Below are 18937 nucleotides of genomic sequence, written 5' to 3'. Positions count from 1 at the left end.
GTACCGATGTGACTGGTACATTGTTACTCTTCACATAAAAGTTCCAGAGGCAAGGCACCTACAGGACAATGCTAACAAATTGATAATCTCAGCTGCAACACAGTCTGACTGTTTCACTCCTGGAGACATTCATCGTCTCTTGGCTGACGATAGTCATCAGATCTATTTATTCCACTGACCGATTGACAAGGCAAATTATTCAATTCCAATTCAGTGGGAGAATTTCTCCCATCTTTTAAATTAAATGGGGCATTCTACAAATTATCATTCTATCTCATTCCAGAGCGGTGGAGGAACTGTAATGAAAATAAAAAAATGAAAGTGCTGGAAATCGGAAATAAGAACCTCAAATTTGGATATTGAGTCGGTCTGATGGCATCTATGGAGAGAGAAACATATTTAACATTTGAGTCCACTTTTTTTTAGACCTGTTCACTGCAAACTCTGCTTTGTTGTTGTATCGGATTGGCAGCGGATGTCTGCATAATATAATTTTAATGACTAGATGGAGAGTCATTGATACTTTTACATCCATGCAGCCTGTGAGATGAAGTTTATCAATTATTGCACGCAGATGTGCATGCACAGATACACATGAAAGGACGCACTTCTTTGCAAATAGTTATAAACACTCATAAAGATAAGCACGCACACACACACATACAGAAAAAAATGCACATAGATTCACAAATATTATATAAACGTAGAGATGCCCACACAGATAAAGCCATTGACATACCAACACGCAGTCATACGTATAGAAACACGTAGAGCTTGACAAACACTTAGAGAGACTCGCAGAGCCACGCAATTGCACAGACCCAGACGCAACGTCTATGCAGTTTACTTGTTAGAGACTGCACTGTCAAACAAATATACATATTTCAGATTTTAATGCACATCAATTCTTTAAATTAACTCAATTTTCCTTCGTCGTTCCGATTATAGAACGTTCGTCTCCTGGAAACAATTAAGCATCTTCTGTTACATAACATACTTATTGTTTGAAATAACTGAATTCCTTCAGCATCCTTGTTGCAGTAAAAACCAACTCAGGAAAAAGTGAGGACTGCCGATGTTGCACATGAGAGTCGAGAAGGTGGTGCTACAAAAACACAACAGGTCAGGCATCACCCGATAAGCAGGAGAATCGACGTTTTAGGTATAAGCCCTTCATCAGGAGCGCTGAAAACAAACTCACCGTCTTTGTTCAGTTCATACTACAAACTAATACGTAATATATATCGATTTTATGAACTCCAATGCCTTGCTATTCTTTCGAAACTGCAGTTACCTGAATTTTGAAAAGTGATGCAGTAAGGCTCAAGAATAATTACAATTAACACCAACACCAACATGTGTTTGAGTCAGATAAGTTCCAATCAAAGTTTTGGGGAAGGTGCAATATTCTTGTTATTGCTTATAAAGGATTAAATCCCAACTCGATTAATATCACCATTCTGAAACAGATTGAATAGAATCCTCCAGTAGATCACGCTCAACCAAAACAGGTGAATCATGAGTGAGACTGATATCCATCTTAAATAGTTGCTCTGAAACATGCTGGCGAGCTACTCTTCAAAGTCCGCTTTCTGCACTTCAAAAAGATGTCTGACTACCCGAACGCTGTTGTTTTTGTCGATCACTGCTCCAATTACCTGCCAGCACAAGTAACATCAGCTCCGTAAGCATCGCTTGACTGGAATCATTCCCTCATAGAAGATATAGAGATAGTCCATGTAATGTCATCAGCAAAGCTCAAAACACTCAGTCCTCCTCCTGTGTTAACAGTTGAATACATCTTAAGTTGAGGCAGAGAACAGATTTCAAACAAATATGAAAGAGAATTAACATAAGACCAGTGTTTGCAATTCAGACGAATATCACAATTTGGAAATGAGATGAAATTATTTTTTATTCCAAATTGCACTGCACACATCCCCTTCATCATCTCTTCGCGCCACGTAATGGAAATACTCGAGGACTGCAATGACTATTGTTCAGTAAGAGATATGAGGTTGGAAGAAACACATTTTAAATCAACCCTGAAGAACCTTCTGTCATATTACACGATGCTGAAAGCTCACATTATTGTGTACAAGGTAATGTTTTGAAGCTTGCCTGACGGAGACTAGCTCTCAATGAACTAGACCAATCCCAATCGCCATTAATGCCTGCATAATGCTTATATTGTCGAGATGGGCTTGTAGCAATTGTGCGGTCAATTTAGAGGTGAGTATTATTTCATGATTATCGTCAGAAAGCAATGAACGGATATCGGAGAAAACAATCAGAATTGTGGGGAGTCTGCTCTCGAGAGTGAAAATTTCAAACTTAACTTGTAAAATGTGCTCATTTTATGTAAATATTCATGAAGCAGTGTCGTTCTGATCAGATAATCTTGAATAGCAACAGCTTTCAACGGGATTAACAAACAGACAGTAGACAGGAAGAAAGAGATGCAAGTAAAGTATACAGGAAAATACATTTGAAAGATGTCTAAATATACATGAATCTTTTTCTGGACCAGACCATAACCCAACAAATCATTACAGGAATGCAGCCCAGATCCTAACTTTTCTGGTTGCTTTCAACAGCTGTAAGTGAATATTTTAGGTGTGATGCAACTGGTCCAATCACTCATTTTTAAACAAAATAGAATTTATTTGCAGACTAAAGAACGAAACGCAAACAAAAGAGAACAGAATTGAGAGTATCTTAAACTATCTGAAAACCCAATGGACACTATTGCAACTTAGTGATGCTATTCCAAATACGTGGAGCATCCCCATAAATTTCCCCTTGAAAAAAAAGGTAAAATAAAACGGAAGTTCGTACAGAAGAGATGTCAAGAGAAAGAGAAAGGATCATCATGAAGCTGTTTATTTGACCAGCAGCCTCAAATTGATTGCTTGCTCCAACCAAACCAAAACCTGAAGTGGGATAATGGCCTACTGACTTTTATTGCGCAAGATAGATTTTTCTTGAAACAAAGTTGAAATGCCTTTTCAATGAGATGCCTTCAGAACAGTTCGAATCTCTTCCTTTACGACACGTCTAAAAAGAAATATATATAAAAAAAGGCCAACATAACCTCATCAACGAGCAACATCTTCAGTGTACAACATCACAATTTATAAACTTCATGTTCCGGCGATTGCAAGCGAAATTTGAGAAGAAGTGTTGTGCTTTGTTTTCATATTTCATGAATGATTCTGTGTCTAATGTTCTTGAGGCTGGATTATAGTTTTGGTTTATCGTTGTGACAGCACCCTCAACTGGACATAAATTGGAACTCTCAGTGTGGGTTTTTGTGCAGGGACGACGATATCTGCAGCAGTGTGGGCTCCATGGCACAGAAATACATGACGCTATCGGTGAGAAGAACTGGAGAGACTTTTAAAGAAAACGTCTGGCTTTGCCTGTTCAAAACAGCAGAGAATCTGTCTTGAAATTCTTTAGACCTTTCTACCTTCCCCGTGCTGTATATTTTCACGAAATATCTCGGTTCATCCCCAGGATGCTGAATGTACCAGAACAGAGCTTTAAAAGAAGATGTCGAGTAGCTGCAATTCAATGTTATATTCTCTCGCTCCAGGACCATTACTTCGTGTGGATCTTGGAAAACTGCATCTTCGCCATTAGTTCCTGCAAAAAGACAAATATATCGAATGTCTCGGAGGGAACATCACTCGTGTAGGAGATATTGCATGCTTAAACATAGACTTACCACGCAGCACCACCACTATTATTAGTAAGGAGTACGGGAGGAACATTTTCTTTCTCCACATTTGCACAGTAATAACGGAGTCTATGAAATAAGATAAGAACTCCAATCCGATGTGGAACAGTGAAGTCAGATCAGGTGCACACTTTGTCCTGGGGAAAAAGAGAGGATGCGTTTCGGATGAAACAGGATTGCTTGACCGCTCAGAGCTGACGAAAGTAGAACACCAATCACTGTTGTTCAGAGAATATTACGTTTTCCGGTTGTTTTCCTGTTTCCATATACTGTCTTTGTCTGCATCTATGTATTTGCAGTCCCCCGAGAACCTGTCTGACTCTCCCAATCGTCAGAGCTCTCTACATCACAATTATATACTGTGTCTGAACACAAATGCCCTTTTCTCGTGTCTCTCTAAATACAATGTGTAGGAAATCCAATTCATTGAATGGTCCCATTTCAGCAGTAACACGAGTAACTGCTCTATGAACTGCGTAAGTTACAATGGACAAAACGCAATTCTCACTATGATGCAAAATGGAAATGAAAACCTTTGCACCAAAATTATTAGTATGCACAAAGAGTGTGAATCAGGTTCTTATCTGTATTTTAATTTCACAGTCAATGAAGGTCGGATTATCATCGCTTCTTCGGTGATTTAACTTGCTTAAAACCGACATAAATTGACAAGTGTGTCTGAAAGTTTAAATTCAAAGAAGGGAAGAAAGGCTTCAATTTGAACTCGATATAAATTCCGCTTTTTTACAAGTGTGGAGTGAAGTATTTCATGACAGGAATAATAACAATAATAATGAGGCACAATTATGGAGCAAAATGTTGTGGCAACTTGTGCATTTAGAGGTTTTGTAGGCAAGACTATTGCACTAATATTTTGAGAAAAGGAAGCTCCAAACTCGTCATTGCCGAAGTCCAGCTTTGTTAACATCAATGTTGTGCACCGGATCACAAATTCTCTCGTTCTGGAATAACAATGTCATTTCATGATCTGAATTCTGCTCATGCAACGTGGTAACTTGAATTTAGTTAATCAAACAAACATCTGGAATTCGTGCTAGTATTTGAAGGGAGTACTGGTTTGGATTAAAATCCATTTATTTCAAAAAAAATCGTGCTGGAAGCAAAATCTGTCGTTCTCTCGAACTTATTGTGGACTTCAACCCATCAGGTACAGGTTTAACTGTGATTTCCTCTCTAAAGTCGCCATTTTATATATGCAGCAATGAAGAGCTGTAACGGAAACAGAACACGTCTGTTCAATGTTGTTTGACACTTCCAGAAATCTCCACATTTCGAAAGATAATGCAAATTATTCTTTTGCATGATGGGAGTGTTTACGTTGACCATGTAACTGTCAATAATTAATCTCTTACTATACAGTAACAACACTGATTAAAAATGAAAGGCTTTGTAGTTGACAGAAGACGGCTCATCTTCCAGTTTTGAAGGCCTCAAACCCAGACCATCAATGTGGACTTTACCAGATTCCTTATTTCCCCTCCCCCACCTTACCTGAGTTCCAACCTTCCAACTCAGCATTATCCTCATGACCTGCCCTACCTGCTAATCTTCCTTCCAATTGATCTGTTCCACCCTCCTCTCCGACCTATCACCTTCATCCTCACCTCCATCCACGTATTGGACTGTTAGTTACCTTCTCCTCAACCCCAACCCCCTCACATCTATTTCTCCACACCAAACGCTTCCAGCCTCATTCCTGCTGAAGAGCTTTTGCCCAAAACGCCGGTTTTCCTGCTCCACGGATGCTGCCTGACCTGCTGTGCTTTTCCAGCACCAATCTAATCTTGACTCTGATCTCCAGCATCTGCAGTCCTCACTTTCGCCAAGTTGATTTTAATCTTAGTGCGAATCCTCTTGCAAGGATGCCGTCCTTGAAGAAGTTCCCCTCTCTCTACAAAGATCTCAGTGAGTCTCTCTCTTACTTCAACCCCCAGATCATTTCCTCTGCCCTGAAGCTCTTCAACCATGTCCTGAAACAGACTCGAGACCACAGCTACATCGGTCTCCTCAGTGTTTGCCTCCAGAACCAACGGATCCCACATGAAAACCGAACTACATTCAAACCAGCACAGTTTAGATCCCAACAGGACAACCAGTACAGACTGAAAATATCAACAATGGTTTTCCTTCAGGATTCTCCACTCAACACTCGCAACCATGTGCCACCACCTAACCTCTGTACAGTGAGCTGTGCCTCCACTGAGGGCCACACTGTCAGAACTGCAAAGGGCCCCTTCTGGAACATATCCTAAGAATAAGGCATACTCTCAACAATCAGATTTTCTACAACATCTCAAATATCAATAAAACTGTAAGCACAGCCAACCTTTATATACCCACCTCCATAACCAGCATTCCTCAAACTTTCCAGCAGCTTCACTCGACCTCCTGACATGGTTGCCCTCCATTACCCACGAGGCACCCAACCCACGGTGATCGATGACGTCACTTCCGCCCCAAACGCGGCCGCTTCTGGAGTCACTTCTGCCCCCAAACATTCCAAATACAACATGCGTGACATCACTTCCGTCCCTCCATTCTACGCTGACGTCACACGTTCCGCTACTTCTGCCCCCAACTTCAGTCGTTGCTAACACTTGTGCCCTCACCAACGCCATTCACTTGCATACTGCCGACACGCCCCCTACATATCCCACTGTCACAATCTCCGCATCCAAGAAGCATGAGGGAAAGATCATCTTTGGTAATGATACCCCCATCTCCCCACCACCTCTCCCACTCCATTTACAGTCTCTGACCCCACTCCCTGTGCCATACCTATACCAGGTCCTAGCTCCGAGCCCTGCCGACTTTTTACTATCCATTCAGATCTCCCGCTCACTGAGGATGAGCGATAAGTCCAGAGCAAAGGCCTTACCTTCATCCCCTTCTGTCCTTCCATCAACGAATTCAATCCTCGTTGGAACGTCAAACACTTCTTCCACTGCCTCCGCCTCCGTGCTTATGTTTTCAATCAGGATGCCTGCCCACCTTCCGAGGACCCCTTCATTCACGTCCAACACAGACCATCCACTGGACGCGCCATACTGGCCTATTACCTACACTCGATCTTTTCCTTTCCATCTGCCACCGAGACATTTACCGTCTCAACCTATCTGCCTCCTCCCTCACTCGAAACTCACGCCCTCCCAACGCAAAGTCTCGACTCCCTCTGCTGCAATCCCAATCTCATCATCAAACCAGCTGATAAAGGGGGTGCACTGACAACTACACCAATGAAGCCAGGCCCCAACTCAAAGGCACCTCCTCCTGCTGCTCCCTCGATCAAGACCTCACCCCCCAACTTCAAACCATCATCTCCCAGACCATACATAACCTCATCACATCAGGAGGTCTCCCACCCACAGCTTCCAAACTCAGATTTTGGAAACCTCGCAGTGAGCAATTCTACCTCCTTCCGAATATCCACCAGCCTGACCACCCCAGCCGACCAATCGTCTCAGCCTACTCCTGCCCCACCGAACTCTTCTCCACCTACCTCAATACTGTCCTATCTCCCTAGTCCAGGAACTCCCCACGTACGTTCGATACAACACCCAAGCCCACCACTTCCACCAAGACTTCCATTTTCCCAGCTCCCAACGCCTCATCGTCACTATGGACATCCACCCGCCATGAGTAGGCATCCAAGCCCTCCGTTTCTTCCTCTCCAGAGGTACCCACCAGTTCCCTTCCGCTGACACTCTCATTCGTTTGGCTGAATTGGCCCTCCCACTTAACATTTTCTCAATCGAATGCTCCCACTTCCTCTAGATGAAAGAGGTATCAGTGGACACCCGCCTGGACCCCAACTATGCTTGTCTCTTTGTTGGTTATGTAGAACAGTCCATCAGCCGTAGTTACACTGGCACCACTCCCCACCTCTTCCTCTACTACATTGATGGCTGCATCAGTGCCACTTCGTGCTCCCGTGAGAGGGTTCAGCATTTCATCAACTTCACCAACACATTCCACCTCGACTTTAAATTAACGTGCACAATCTGTACACCTCCCTCCCCTTCCTAGACCTCGACCACTCCATTAATGACGATCAATTCAAAAGTGACATATTTTTACAAACCCATCGACTCCCACAGCTAACTGGATTTCACCTCTTCCCATGCTAACTCGTGTTCCCAATTCCTCTGCCTTCTCTGTATCCGTTCCACCACAGAGAACACCAGATGGCCTCCTTCTTTAAAGACTGTAAGTTCTCCTCCGACATGGTCTAAGATACCCTCTAACGCATCTCATCAACGTTTTGCACCTCCGCCTTCAAAGCCCATCCCTCAAACCGCAACAAGGACTGAACCCCCAGGTCCTCAACGTCCACTCCACCAATCTCCGCATTACCCGCATCATTCGCCGACATTTCTGCCACCTACAAATAGACCTCACCGCCAGGGATACATTTCCCTCGCCATTTCTATCCACCTTTCGCAAGGACCATTGCCTCTGTGACAACCTGGTCAGGTTCGTGCCCCACGTAAGGCACCCTCCCCTCCTGGTATCTTCCGCTGCCACCGCAGGAATTGCAAAACCTGCGCCCACACGGTCCCCTCACCTCCATCCAAGGCTCCAAAGGTGTGGGCTCCTTTACATTGGAGAGACTGGACGCCTTGTTGCAGTGCACTGAAGGGAACATCTCCGGAACACTGGCACCAATCAGCCCGACGGCCCCGTGGCCGAAAATTTCTACGCCCCTCCACGACTCTGCCGTGGACATGCAGATCCTGGGCCTCTTCCACCGCCACTCCCTCACTGCTTGGCGCCTGGAGGAAGAACGCCTCATTTTCCACCACAGAACACTTCGACCTCAGGGCATCATTGTGGACTTCACCAGTTTCCTCATTTCCCTTCCCCCACCGTACCCAATTCCAACTTCACATCTCTTCACCATCCTCATGACCTTTCCTACCTGCGAATCTTCCTTCACACTTATCTGCTCCACCCTCTTCTCCGACATATCATCTTCATCCCCACCTCCGTCCAACTATTGTACTCTTAGGTGCATTCTCCTCACCCCCGCCCCCTCCCATTTATCTCTCCACTCTGGAGGCTCCTAGCCTTTTACCTGATGAAGGGCTTATGCCCAAAATGTTGATTTTGCTGCCTGACCTGCTGTGCTTTTCAGCACCACTCTAAACTTGACTTTGATCTACAGCATCTGCAGTCCTCATTTCAGAGAGAAAATGCATATCTCGGGTTTTCTCTGGATAGGAGGCAATGTCCTTCTGCCGCACCACGTGATACAATTTCGCACAAAGAGAAATGCAGCAGTAAAACCGAAGAGCTCATTGGTTTTTTTTTGCAAAACAATGGATTTCCAACCTGATTGGACGTTACCTTCTGTCTCTGGCATAAGAAACCAATCAGTAGAGAGCACAATATCGATATGCCATCTTATCTCATGACGAATAATCAATTCAGAAATAACTCATTTGTGTTCAAATCTTCCATCATTTCTCTCGAAACATATTAGGAGTTTATTTTTATTTTAATGTTTCTGCTACAGCTGTCTTAGATGGTAAGTTGAGAATTTGTTCATGACTTCATTTCACAAATGTCGCAGTTATGACAATTAATCAGAGCACAGAAATCTCCACGTATTGATCTAAAAAGAAAAGAGTTGGAACCTTCCTCAATTCGTCTCTAAAGTAAATTGCATACGCCAGCTGCAAGTTTTTGCTGAATCGTTCATGGATCAGGCTCATCACAGGGAACTATATGTTACATATGATAAACACCAGGTGTATATTAATTTTGCTTTACAACGCAGGTGGAGTAAAGGACATCAAAGATGGCACCAAAAGTGCACTAAAGCAGATGAAATTATTCGTTGGAGAACATGTCGTCCTTCATATGTTTCTATATGTGCTTGTACATTATTTGACAAGTAAGTGTCGCATTTGTTCAATTGTTTCTGGGGAGAAATCACAGTGATATATAATTCTTTGACTTCTTATGTGTCTTTTCTTTAACAGGGCATTGTCAAGCTGACTCAGTTTAACAGACACCGGCGGAAACCTCAGTAAATGAAGGACATGATGTTCAATTATTCCGTAATTACACAGTGACAAGCAACAATTGCCTTACGTGTTCTGGGATCTTCAATATTCAAGTGGATCCATTGAGTATTTGGTACATGAGAATAGCTTTAGTGGCAATGCAGAAAATCTCCACCGAATCGTTTCTCAGTGACAAGCAATAAATCTGATTGGACTGTGCGGCTACAACTTTTTGAACCACAGCTGACTGACGCCACTGTTCTGAACCTGTGGGGAATTCTGTATCACAGACAGCTGTTGGGTCTGTTAATTATCAATTTTCATTGTGGAGCTGGACATGGCCCTTGCTGATATATGGTTCAAGGGGCATGGAGAGAAATGAGAGTAGTGCACTAAAATTGCATGACCAGTCATGACCATACTGAATTTACTTTAGTTCCGAGGGGCCAAGTGGCCTACACATAAACCAGTTTTCTATTCTAAAGCAGCACGAATTGGTGCCAGGTTTAGTAAATGCAGGCTTCTTTTCAATCTGCCCCCAGTACATTCAACATTCTCCATCACAACAAATGTTTGGCACAAGGATCATTCTGGCTCCTGTCATTGTGTCTCACAGCCTGCAGAAATACACCGACCAGTCGGACAGCCACAGTTCGCTGATGGTGACATCCCCCTCACGGTTCAAAACATGCAGAAATGCAGAAAATCGATCGCCAACGCCGTCTGCTTTGAAACGGTTACCATGTGGTGGGATGGAGGTAACTCTGCAGGGCCCTGACAGCACAGTTACAAAAAAAGTAGGAGGTAGCAGAAAACTAATAACTAATGTTAACTCTTACTAAGTTTTCTTTAATCTGAGTCTCTGTACTTTACTCGTGCACACACGACCAAAACTGCATAAATTTAGATTTGAAAAACATTTTGTAGCGTTACATTTTAGAATCAATGTAACGGAACACAATGGAAGTGAAGGGAGAGCACGATTAAATAGCAAGTCGTCAGTGTCGCAGACAAGTGAGAATTATTACAGAGTGGATAATGTACCTGTTAAGAGAGATGCAGCAGAATGAGGAATTAATAATAGTCGAAATGTTTTCAGAGCGAATGGTGGTTTAGAACAGAGAGAACTGAAGGTGGATTGTTTTATTGCAGCGATAATGGCGCATTTGAATAGAGGGCGCTGACGATAAAATGTTGCACCTGAGACGTTAGATGGGACCCGATTTTGTTTCGTGGCTGCCAGCGTCAGTTGATGTCGTCCAATCAGATTTCAGCGCCTTGTACCACAATTCGTGACGACTGGACAAGGAACGGGAACGACCTGAAATTGTTCTCATTCCAGTGAACTGCAGATAATAATGTTTCTCAGAACTGTCCCAATTGATTTTATTTTCTTATCGTTTAACACAATTTGTCTCGCATAAAATCGGGGACCAAGAAATAACCTAAGCAAACACGAAGAACAGTGTGCTGCAAAGCCCTCAAGCACCGACAGCGAGGACATTACATTGAGCTTGGTTCATTCTGTTAGCGAAATGCTTCTGAGACAACTCAGAAATTTAACTCCAGACTTCATTCCCTTTTTGATATAGGCCAAAGTTCTACTCAATGTCCCTGTTACTCACTGTGATCATCTGCACGCACTGTACCTATTTGAGTTTGATACAATATGAACCACATCAATGGCACCTCCTACAAAATGACCCTGGAGATGAATTGATGCTGTTGTCAGTTTAAATGGTGCTATGTGTCACTGTCCTCCGAGTGAGCTTCAACGTGTTTTAATGTTGAAGCGATTATACTCCAGCCGATGGTGGCACTGTGCCATGAAAAATAAAAAGACAAAGAAACCAGGAATGAAACCGTAACATTGTGAATGAATAATTATTCCTCCGCACAGTTTCTCTCCCACCACTGCTGCCAACACCTTCTGAGAAAGATTTCAGACAAATCCATAGACGCTCCAGATGAACATTTGCAATGTTTTGAAATTCTACCAATGCGGACACAGAGACAGACCGGCCAACAATGCACAGCGAAATACACACATATGAACGCATATTCAAAGAGACACCAAAACGAATATGGACGCAAAACCACAGTTACAACCCCACATACATACACGTGAACATGTTTGTATGCACGTGTGGACACACTCACTCACACACACACACACACACACACAAACACACACAAACACACACACACAAACGGACTGAAACACAGAAGCGTGCATAAACAGGCATTTAGACATCGACAAATGAACATTTATCCATCGTGTTGGAGAATGAAAGTTTTTTATGGCAGAGGAAAATGTCATTTGGAGCATCAATAAGTAGAATTTAATTAATCTAATCTCATCTTTGAACTCTTTACCAATTGCCTTCTATGGCTTGGCATCGCAATTCCACATCTGAGAAAATCTCAAATATTGTCATTTTGTTTTGTATCTCTACCAAACTTAAGACAGTGACTTGCAGATTCGCAAACCCTCTGGCTGACCTAAAAATACTCTTATCTCCTCTGAACATCCTGCTCCTTATCTAAATCTATGCCTTTCAAAATTTTTAAATTTTCAATTACTCCTTCCCACCAGTCTCCTTTGCTGCACGGAAAACAAGCTTAGTCTTTCCATGCTCTTTTCATGACTAAAATACTTGAACTCAATTCACATATGCAGGTCTCCTCTCAATCCTCTGGAGTGCAAGACAATCTCTCTTAAAACTTGGATTAAAGACCTGGACACAATAATATAGTTGCATTCGAACACAATCTTACACAGTTCCACCATTACTTCCCCACTGTAAACGCGATGATTCATCTACTGAAGTCAAGATTCTCAGTTGCCATTGTACCTTGTCCTACTACCTTGAGGGACCATTGGATATACACTCTTAAACCCTTGTGGTAGGCAGAGCTTCTTAATGTTCTATAGTTCGTCATGTGTTCCTTTGCTTGTTTGTCCTGTTACATCGATAATTTCATAGTTGTTGGACATAATTCAATTTGCCTATGATCAGCTAACCTGATGTACCCGTCGATCTCCTCCTGGAATCGAAGACGAGCTTCTTCACTATTCATCAAAATTTAGATCTTCATATCATCCACGAACTTACTAAACAACACGGCCAAAGTTTCTGTTTGAAGTTTTAAAATATAAACCACAAGAGAAAGGTCTACAACACTGTGGAATTCAACTGAACACAGGTTTCTGGTCAGAAAAGAAAAAACCAGCTCCAAACCATTAGTGTATTCTTCTTATTTTTCTCCGGACTCGGAAAACAAATACTTCAATTTCCCTATATTCCATTGGCTTTTATCTTTGCCTCCCCTGGGATTTTTTTCTTTCTATCAATCTCTCACGAGGGAACTTGTTGAAAGCCATGCTTCGGTGTAAGTTTCATTCCATTTGGGCAGCACGGTGGCACAGTGGTTAGCACTGCTGCCTCACAGCGTCAGAGACCCGGGTTCAATTCCCGCCTCAGGCGACTGACTGTGTGGAGTTTGCACATTCTCCCCGTGTCTGCGTGGATTTCCTCCGGGTGCTCCGGTTTCCTCCTCACAGTCCAAAGATGTGCGGGTCAGGTGAATTGGCCATGCTAAATTGCCCGTAATGTTAGGTAAGGGGTAAATGTATGGGTGGGTTGCGCTTCGGCGGGTCGGTGTGGACTTGTTGGGCCGAAGGGCCTGTTTCCACACTGTAAGTAATCTAAGTAGTGTCTGTCAAATGCATTCTCCTCATCAGCACTCCCGGTCACCTATTCGAAAACCTCAATCATGTTGGTCAGTCACGTGTTTCCCTTCAGAGCACAATGCTGTCTGTTCTTAAATAATCCCTACCTGTGCAAGTGCGCATTACTCGAATCTCTCAGAATTGCATTATAGATTTTATCCATCAGTGAGTTTAGCTGGTCTGCACTTTCCGAATCAATGCCTTCTTTATCCATGTCCTACTTCGGCCATAACGTGGTGCCCTGTTGTCCATGTGCATCTCTAGCCGTGTGTGACTTCCTCTCCTGGAATTTAGCTGGAATAGTGACTACCATTTCATATCTATCAGTCTTCTGTTATATTCTCTCTATACTACTCAGTTCTTATTAAACTCTGATATATATTTATCGGTGCTTCACTTTCATTCCATTTTTCCAGCACATTCTCTCTTTGTCCGTGTAATCAGCATCACTTTGATTTGAGAGATCGTAGTTTGGAAAGTGTAATTTCCAACATGGTACCTGACCCTCATGTGGGGAATGTGGTTTGAGGGTCTGTATTTTGAATTGAACAGTTTGTTGGTACACAAGACTTTGCTATTCGGGGCCAATAATCGGGGTTGGTGTACGTGGATATTATGGTGGCACACGTTGACATGGAATACGATAAACTATCACAAAATGAAAGAGTGAAGCATTGAATGAAGAGTCTTGAGAGTAAGAAAATTGGGAATTTGTGAAAATGCTTATCATGGATGGGAGTTTAGTGACAGTAACTACCTCAGTGTCTATCAAGTCTTTGAGATTCTGCATGTAAATTTGCACGCTGAGCTGGAAGATTCGTTTTCAGACGTTTCGTCACCATGCTCGATAACATAATCAGTGAGCCTTACCTGGGGCACGGATGTTTGGGACCTGCTTTCTATTTGTGTGTTTAGTTTTCTGTGGGTTGATGATGTAATTTCAGGCAGTGATGCCATTTGCTGTGTTGATGTCATTTCCTGTTCTTTCTTCTCAGAATGTGGTAAATGGTGTCCAAGTCAATGTGTTTGTTGACAGCTTTCCAGTTGGAATGTTATGCTTCTTGACATTCTCTTTCACATCTCTTTTGGCTTGTCCTAGGATGGATGTATTGATCCCCCCGAAGCGGTGTTCTTCCCAATCTGTATGAAAGGATACTCGTGAGAGTTGGTCATGATTTTTGTGGCTAGTTGATGCTCATGTGCCCTGATGGCTAATTTTCTGCCTGTTTGTCCATTGCAGTGTTTGTTACAGTTCGTGTCAGGTATTTTGTAAATGACATCAGTTTTGCTTGTTGTCCGTAATGTGTCTTCCAAGTTCATTAGCTGTCGTTTTAGTATGTTGTGTGTCTGTGGGCTACCATGACGCCAACACGTCTGAATAGTCTGTCACTCACTTCAGAGATGTCTTTGATGTAGGGGAGAGTAACTCGCTAAGTCTATGAGAGCCAAATCTTCTTCTTGCACTCGCAGGAAATTACTGATGGTACCTTACAGTGAGATGGAAGCACCAGAGATAAGATGTAAGCTTAGGGAAGGTACGATTTTGCAATATGTGTCTTCAAATGTCTGGAATCCTCTGCTACACAGAGGACTTCAACCATGTCACAAATTGGGGTCTGGTTTGTTTGGGGAGTACTTTGAACAGGCAACAATGGAGGAAATATATTTCACATTTCTTTTCAAGTTGTACTATAAACTAGCCCCTGTCAGAAACGGTGAATTCCTCCCTTGAGTTATTTCCTCACGCAGCTGAATTAAGTTGAAGTACTACAATATTTCTCGTACTGAAAACCGTGTTTGTCAATACGAATAATAATAATATACCCCAATACGCCAATGGGTGGCGTACCTGCACCATTAGGTCATTCACTCATTAAAAAGAGCGAAATGACAATCAGAGACCATGAATGCACAAATGAATTGAACAGCAAAACTTTGGCCAAATGCATAGTTTCTGCCTTCCTCAAAAAGAAAATTAAAAAAAAACAAGCATATAACACTAACAGATAATAGAAATAAATGAATGTTTAATGTGATATTCTGAATCCCAGTCACTGGACTGTCTATGTCAAAATATCTTTTTCTCCAAAATGCCCACAAATGTGTTGAGTTTCTCCAGAAATTTGCAGTTTTGAGAATTTATTCCTGATTATTTGAATAAGCATGCAGAAAGAATTCTGATGCAGACACTGCAGAAGAACCTGATTATGTTGTTACTGTGTTCAAGAATCCGAGGTTTATCAACAGGAGAGTAAACGTAAAAGATGCAGACTAAACAATAAACAGCACACACCATTCCTAAGGACACAGTTCAAACAGATGTACTGGGTTATGTGTCTTCTTGACGATCACATTACTCCGCAGGTTGTCGAAATGTGAAAAATGGGATGGGCAGATAAGATATCCCCATGAAAGGAAAGAACAGCAAGCAGGCAGACAATGATGAAGGAAGGCTGGAAGCAAGTTTGTGAACAAGGAATGATGAGATGGGGAAATGAAAGAAATAAGAAAACAGTATGGGAAAATAATGAATAAACAAATACTGCCTTGGAGTAGACGAATGAAGATTGGGAGAAGTGAGAGTGGTTCTAAATCAAAAGTTCGCTTCTTGCCCAGTAGTAAATCATTTCCAATAGCTGTGCATTCCCTCAGGCTTTGCCTTCGATGTCTGTTAAGCAGGGGAATGGGCTTTATATAACGTTACGAATCTTGTTTCTGTCCATTAAATTGCTGTTTCAGGATGCATGAGGGAGCTGTGCACGCTGGGCAACTTTAATGAGAAAGAATAAAATGAAGTGATTTCCAAATCCCTCATCGTTTAAAGGACCTGGCGAGGGTGACAAAGGGGTATATTAGAATTTTCTTCATCTGCTTTCGAAACAAGTTCTGAGAGACCATATAGATGAAGACGTTGTTGCAAGAACTAAGTATCTGGAGTGTGTTGGTCGTCTCTTCAAAGGTATACAACGGATCACTGAAATCCAGCCCACTAAAGTAACTCTCATCTTTAATCCGCACATATATAAAATGTACGAGAAGAGGAGACCACATGAGTAGGAAGCTTAAAGAGATGGCAAAAAGTAAGGCAATGGACCTCTGGCGATTAGCCATCTCTGGATCTTGTCCCTTAGCAGCACCACAGAGCCTCCTGCGGGCCCTGTTGGCCGCTAGGATGTGTCTTATGGTCAGGACGTTGAGCAACAGAATGAGGGAGAACGGGAGAAAAGGGTTCAAGACCCGAAACAACCAATCATGAAACTGCCAGACTGGCCAGGTATAGAAGTTTGCTTTGACGTTACAAAACCAGGGTATCCCGTCCAAAATGAACAAGGGCTGGAATGCAAGGTAGAAAGGAGCGTTCTTGATGCAACTCAGGACACAGATCATTCCAATAACGAGCGATGCAGTTTTCTTGGTGCAGTATCTTGTCTTCAGTCTCTGATAGCAGATGGCCACAAAACGGTCGATGGTAAAGGCGACTGTCAGCCAGACCGAACAGTCGAGTGTAGCATAGACCAATATGACACTGAGAGTGCACACAGGAGTGGTGGACAAGACACTTTGCCGAAAATAGAAGCGGCTGATTCGATTGAGGATAACTGCGTTGGTGATGACAAGGAAGTCACTCACCGCAATTGCCACCAGGTAGTAGGTGATGCATCGGGAGAGACCGCATCTTCCATGAGATAGAATTATGATCGCCAGCAAGTTGGCTGTGATAAATCAAAAGAGAGTGACAGTAATGAATTAGTCAAAGCACCGGCTGTTGACATATGCATTTTTTTTTATGAAACAGTCTTTGAACATAAACCTGCCAACCCGAGTCTCTGCCTGTTTTGAAATAACTGTCAAGTGTTGTTCAACACATGCAGCATCAAATATCTGTCAATGCACCTGACGAAGGAATAGCACTTCAAATTCTTGTTATTTCAAGTAAACCCATTGGGCTATAACCTGGGGTCATGTCAGTTTTGTCTTTCTCCACTCCAACCCAACACCGCATCTCCACATCAACTGTCAGTGTGATCAGCTCAGGAATAAACATCGCTCTCCTGTCACTGAGTTAAGGCCAGGAGCTATTGTTCAATTCGGGATAAACAGCATAATGTGGTTGTCATGAAATTATTCATAGCAAGCATAGCCAACCTTTAATCCATAAATATTGACCGACTTCGGCTGCTCACCAGTGGTGTCTCACCCTTCACAATCACATGCTTCAATTTTTCTGAAGCACCAGCATCTGGTCATTCCCGTAACATCATACATCTGTCTGAAATCTCATGTTAACTTATTTTATCTTCTGTTCCTTCCTCAAATTAATATCGCGAATTGTGTTGATTATAGGTGTATTGAGTAAACCCCACCCCACCGTCCCCAAATTGATGGAACATTCTCCTGAGCAGCTCGGTTTCTGCTCTTTTCTTATGACGTTCATTTGAACAAAACAATGTTATCGTCCATTGGGAACTCAATACCCGATTACATCATTCCAGAGCACATAGTATAAATTCTGACACGGTGATAAACAATTCATCCTACAATCAACTAAATTGCATTTCACCGAATTGGGCTGGACCTTAGTCTGTGACAATATTACACATTAACGTTCATGCATTGTCATTCACCACAAATTTCAGTTCAGCGTCTCATAGTTACTTTTTTCTATAACTGCACAGCATGCAAAATTGAAGAGCACAATTCCCTTCGTTATAATGAAATTGGAAGTAATTTACGATTATTTTTCAGAGCACAGATGTTATTTCCTAATTTATTATATAGATTAGAGACCCACTGAAGGTCCTTAAAATTAACAGTTGCATATTGGAAAGATTCTACCAAATCCTGGAAGGAAAGGAAATAAACTGGAAATACATGATAAGGTAATCGATTTTTTCGAGAATCAGTGACTTACCAGGGCCACCAACAGCAGCGAGAATTGAATAGCAAATTACAAAGAAGGGGGCAATGACTGCCTCATGCATCTTCGTTCAGAAACTGCAGGAGTTGTTGTCGCTGTGGAGGGTTGCTCTGCGACATATTCAAATGGCCCCTCATTTATTCAGAGTGATAGTCGCAAGAGGGACAATTAAGGTACAGCACACAGCTTACTTACATTTCTTTGAACAAAGAGATTACGTCACTGCTCATGCCTTCCAACAAGGCGAATAACTGTATTTCCCTTCGGGGACAGGCTCACAATGCACAAAATATGTTGTTGAGTCTTTCAGTACTGATTCCGCTGCTGGTAAATACTTAGTTGAGCCTCTTTCTTCTTCCCATTTCTGCCATTTCCCAGATTTTTCTTCATTTTAAGCGTCAATTTACTTCATCGTTGGCTTCACTTATATGTGTTTTAGTGCCTAATATTTTAACATTTTTTCAACGTTTCCATAAATTTACAGTTGAAGGTTTGGAAAATCACATTCAACAAAC

The sequence above is a fragment of the Hemiscyllium ocellatum genome (assembly GCF_020745735.1).
Source record: "Hemiscyllium ocellatum isolate sHemOce1 chromosome 27 unlocalized genomic scaffold, sHemOce1.pat.X.cur. SUPER_27_unloc_4, whole genome shotgun sequence".
In the NCBI taxonomy this organism is placed as follows: Eukaryota; Metazoa; Chordata; class Chondrichthyes; order Orectolobiformes; family Hemiscylliidae; genus Hemiscyllium; species Hemiscyllium ocellatum.
The sequence above is the reverse complement of the archived record's forward strand: the minus strand, read 5'-3'. Positions refer to the sequence as shown.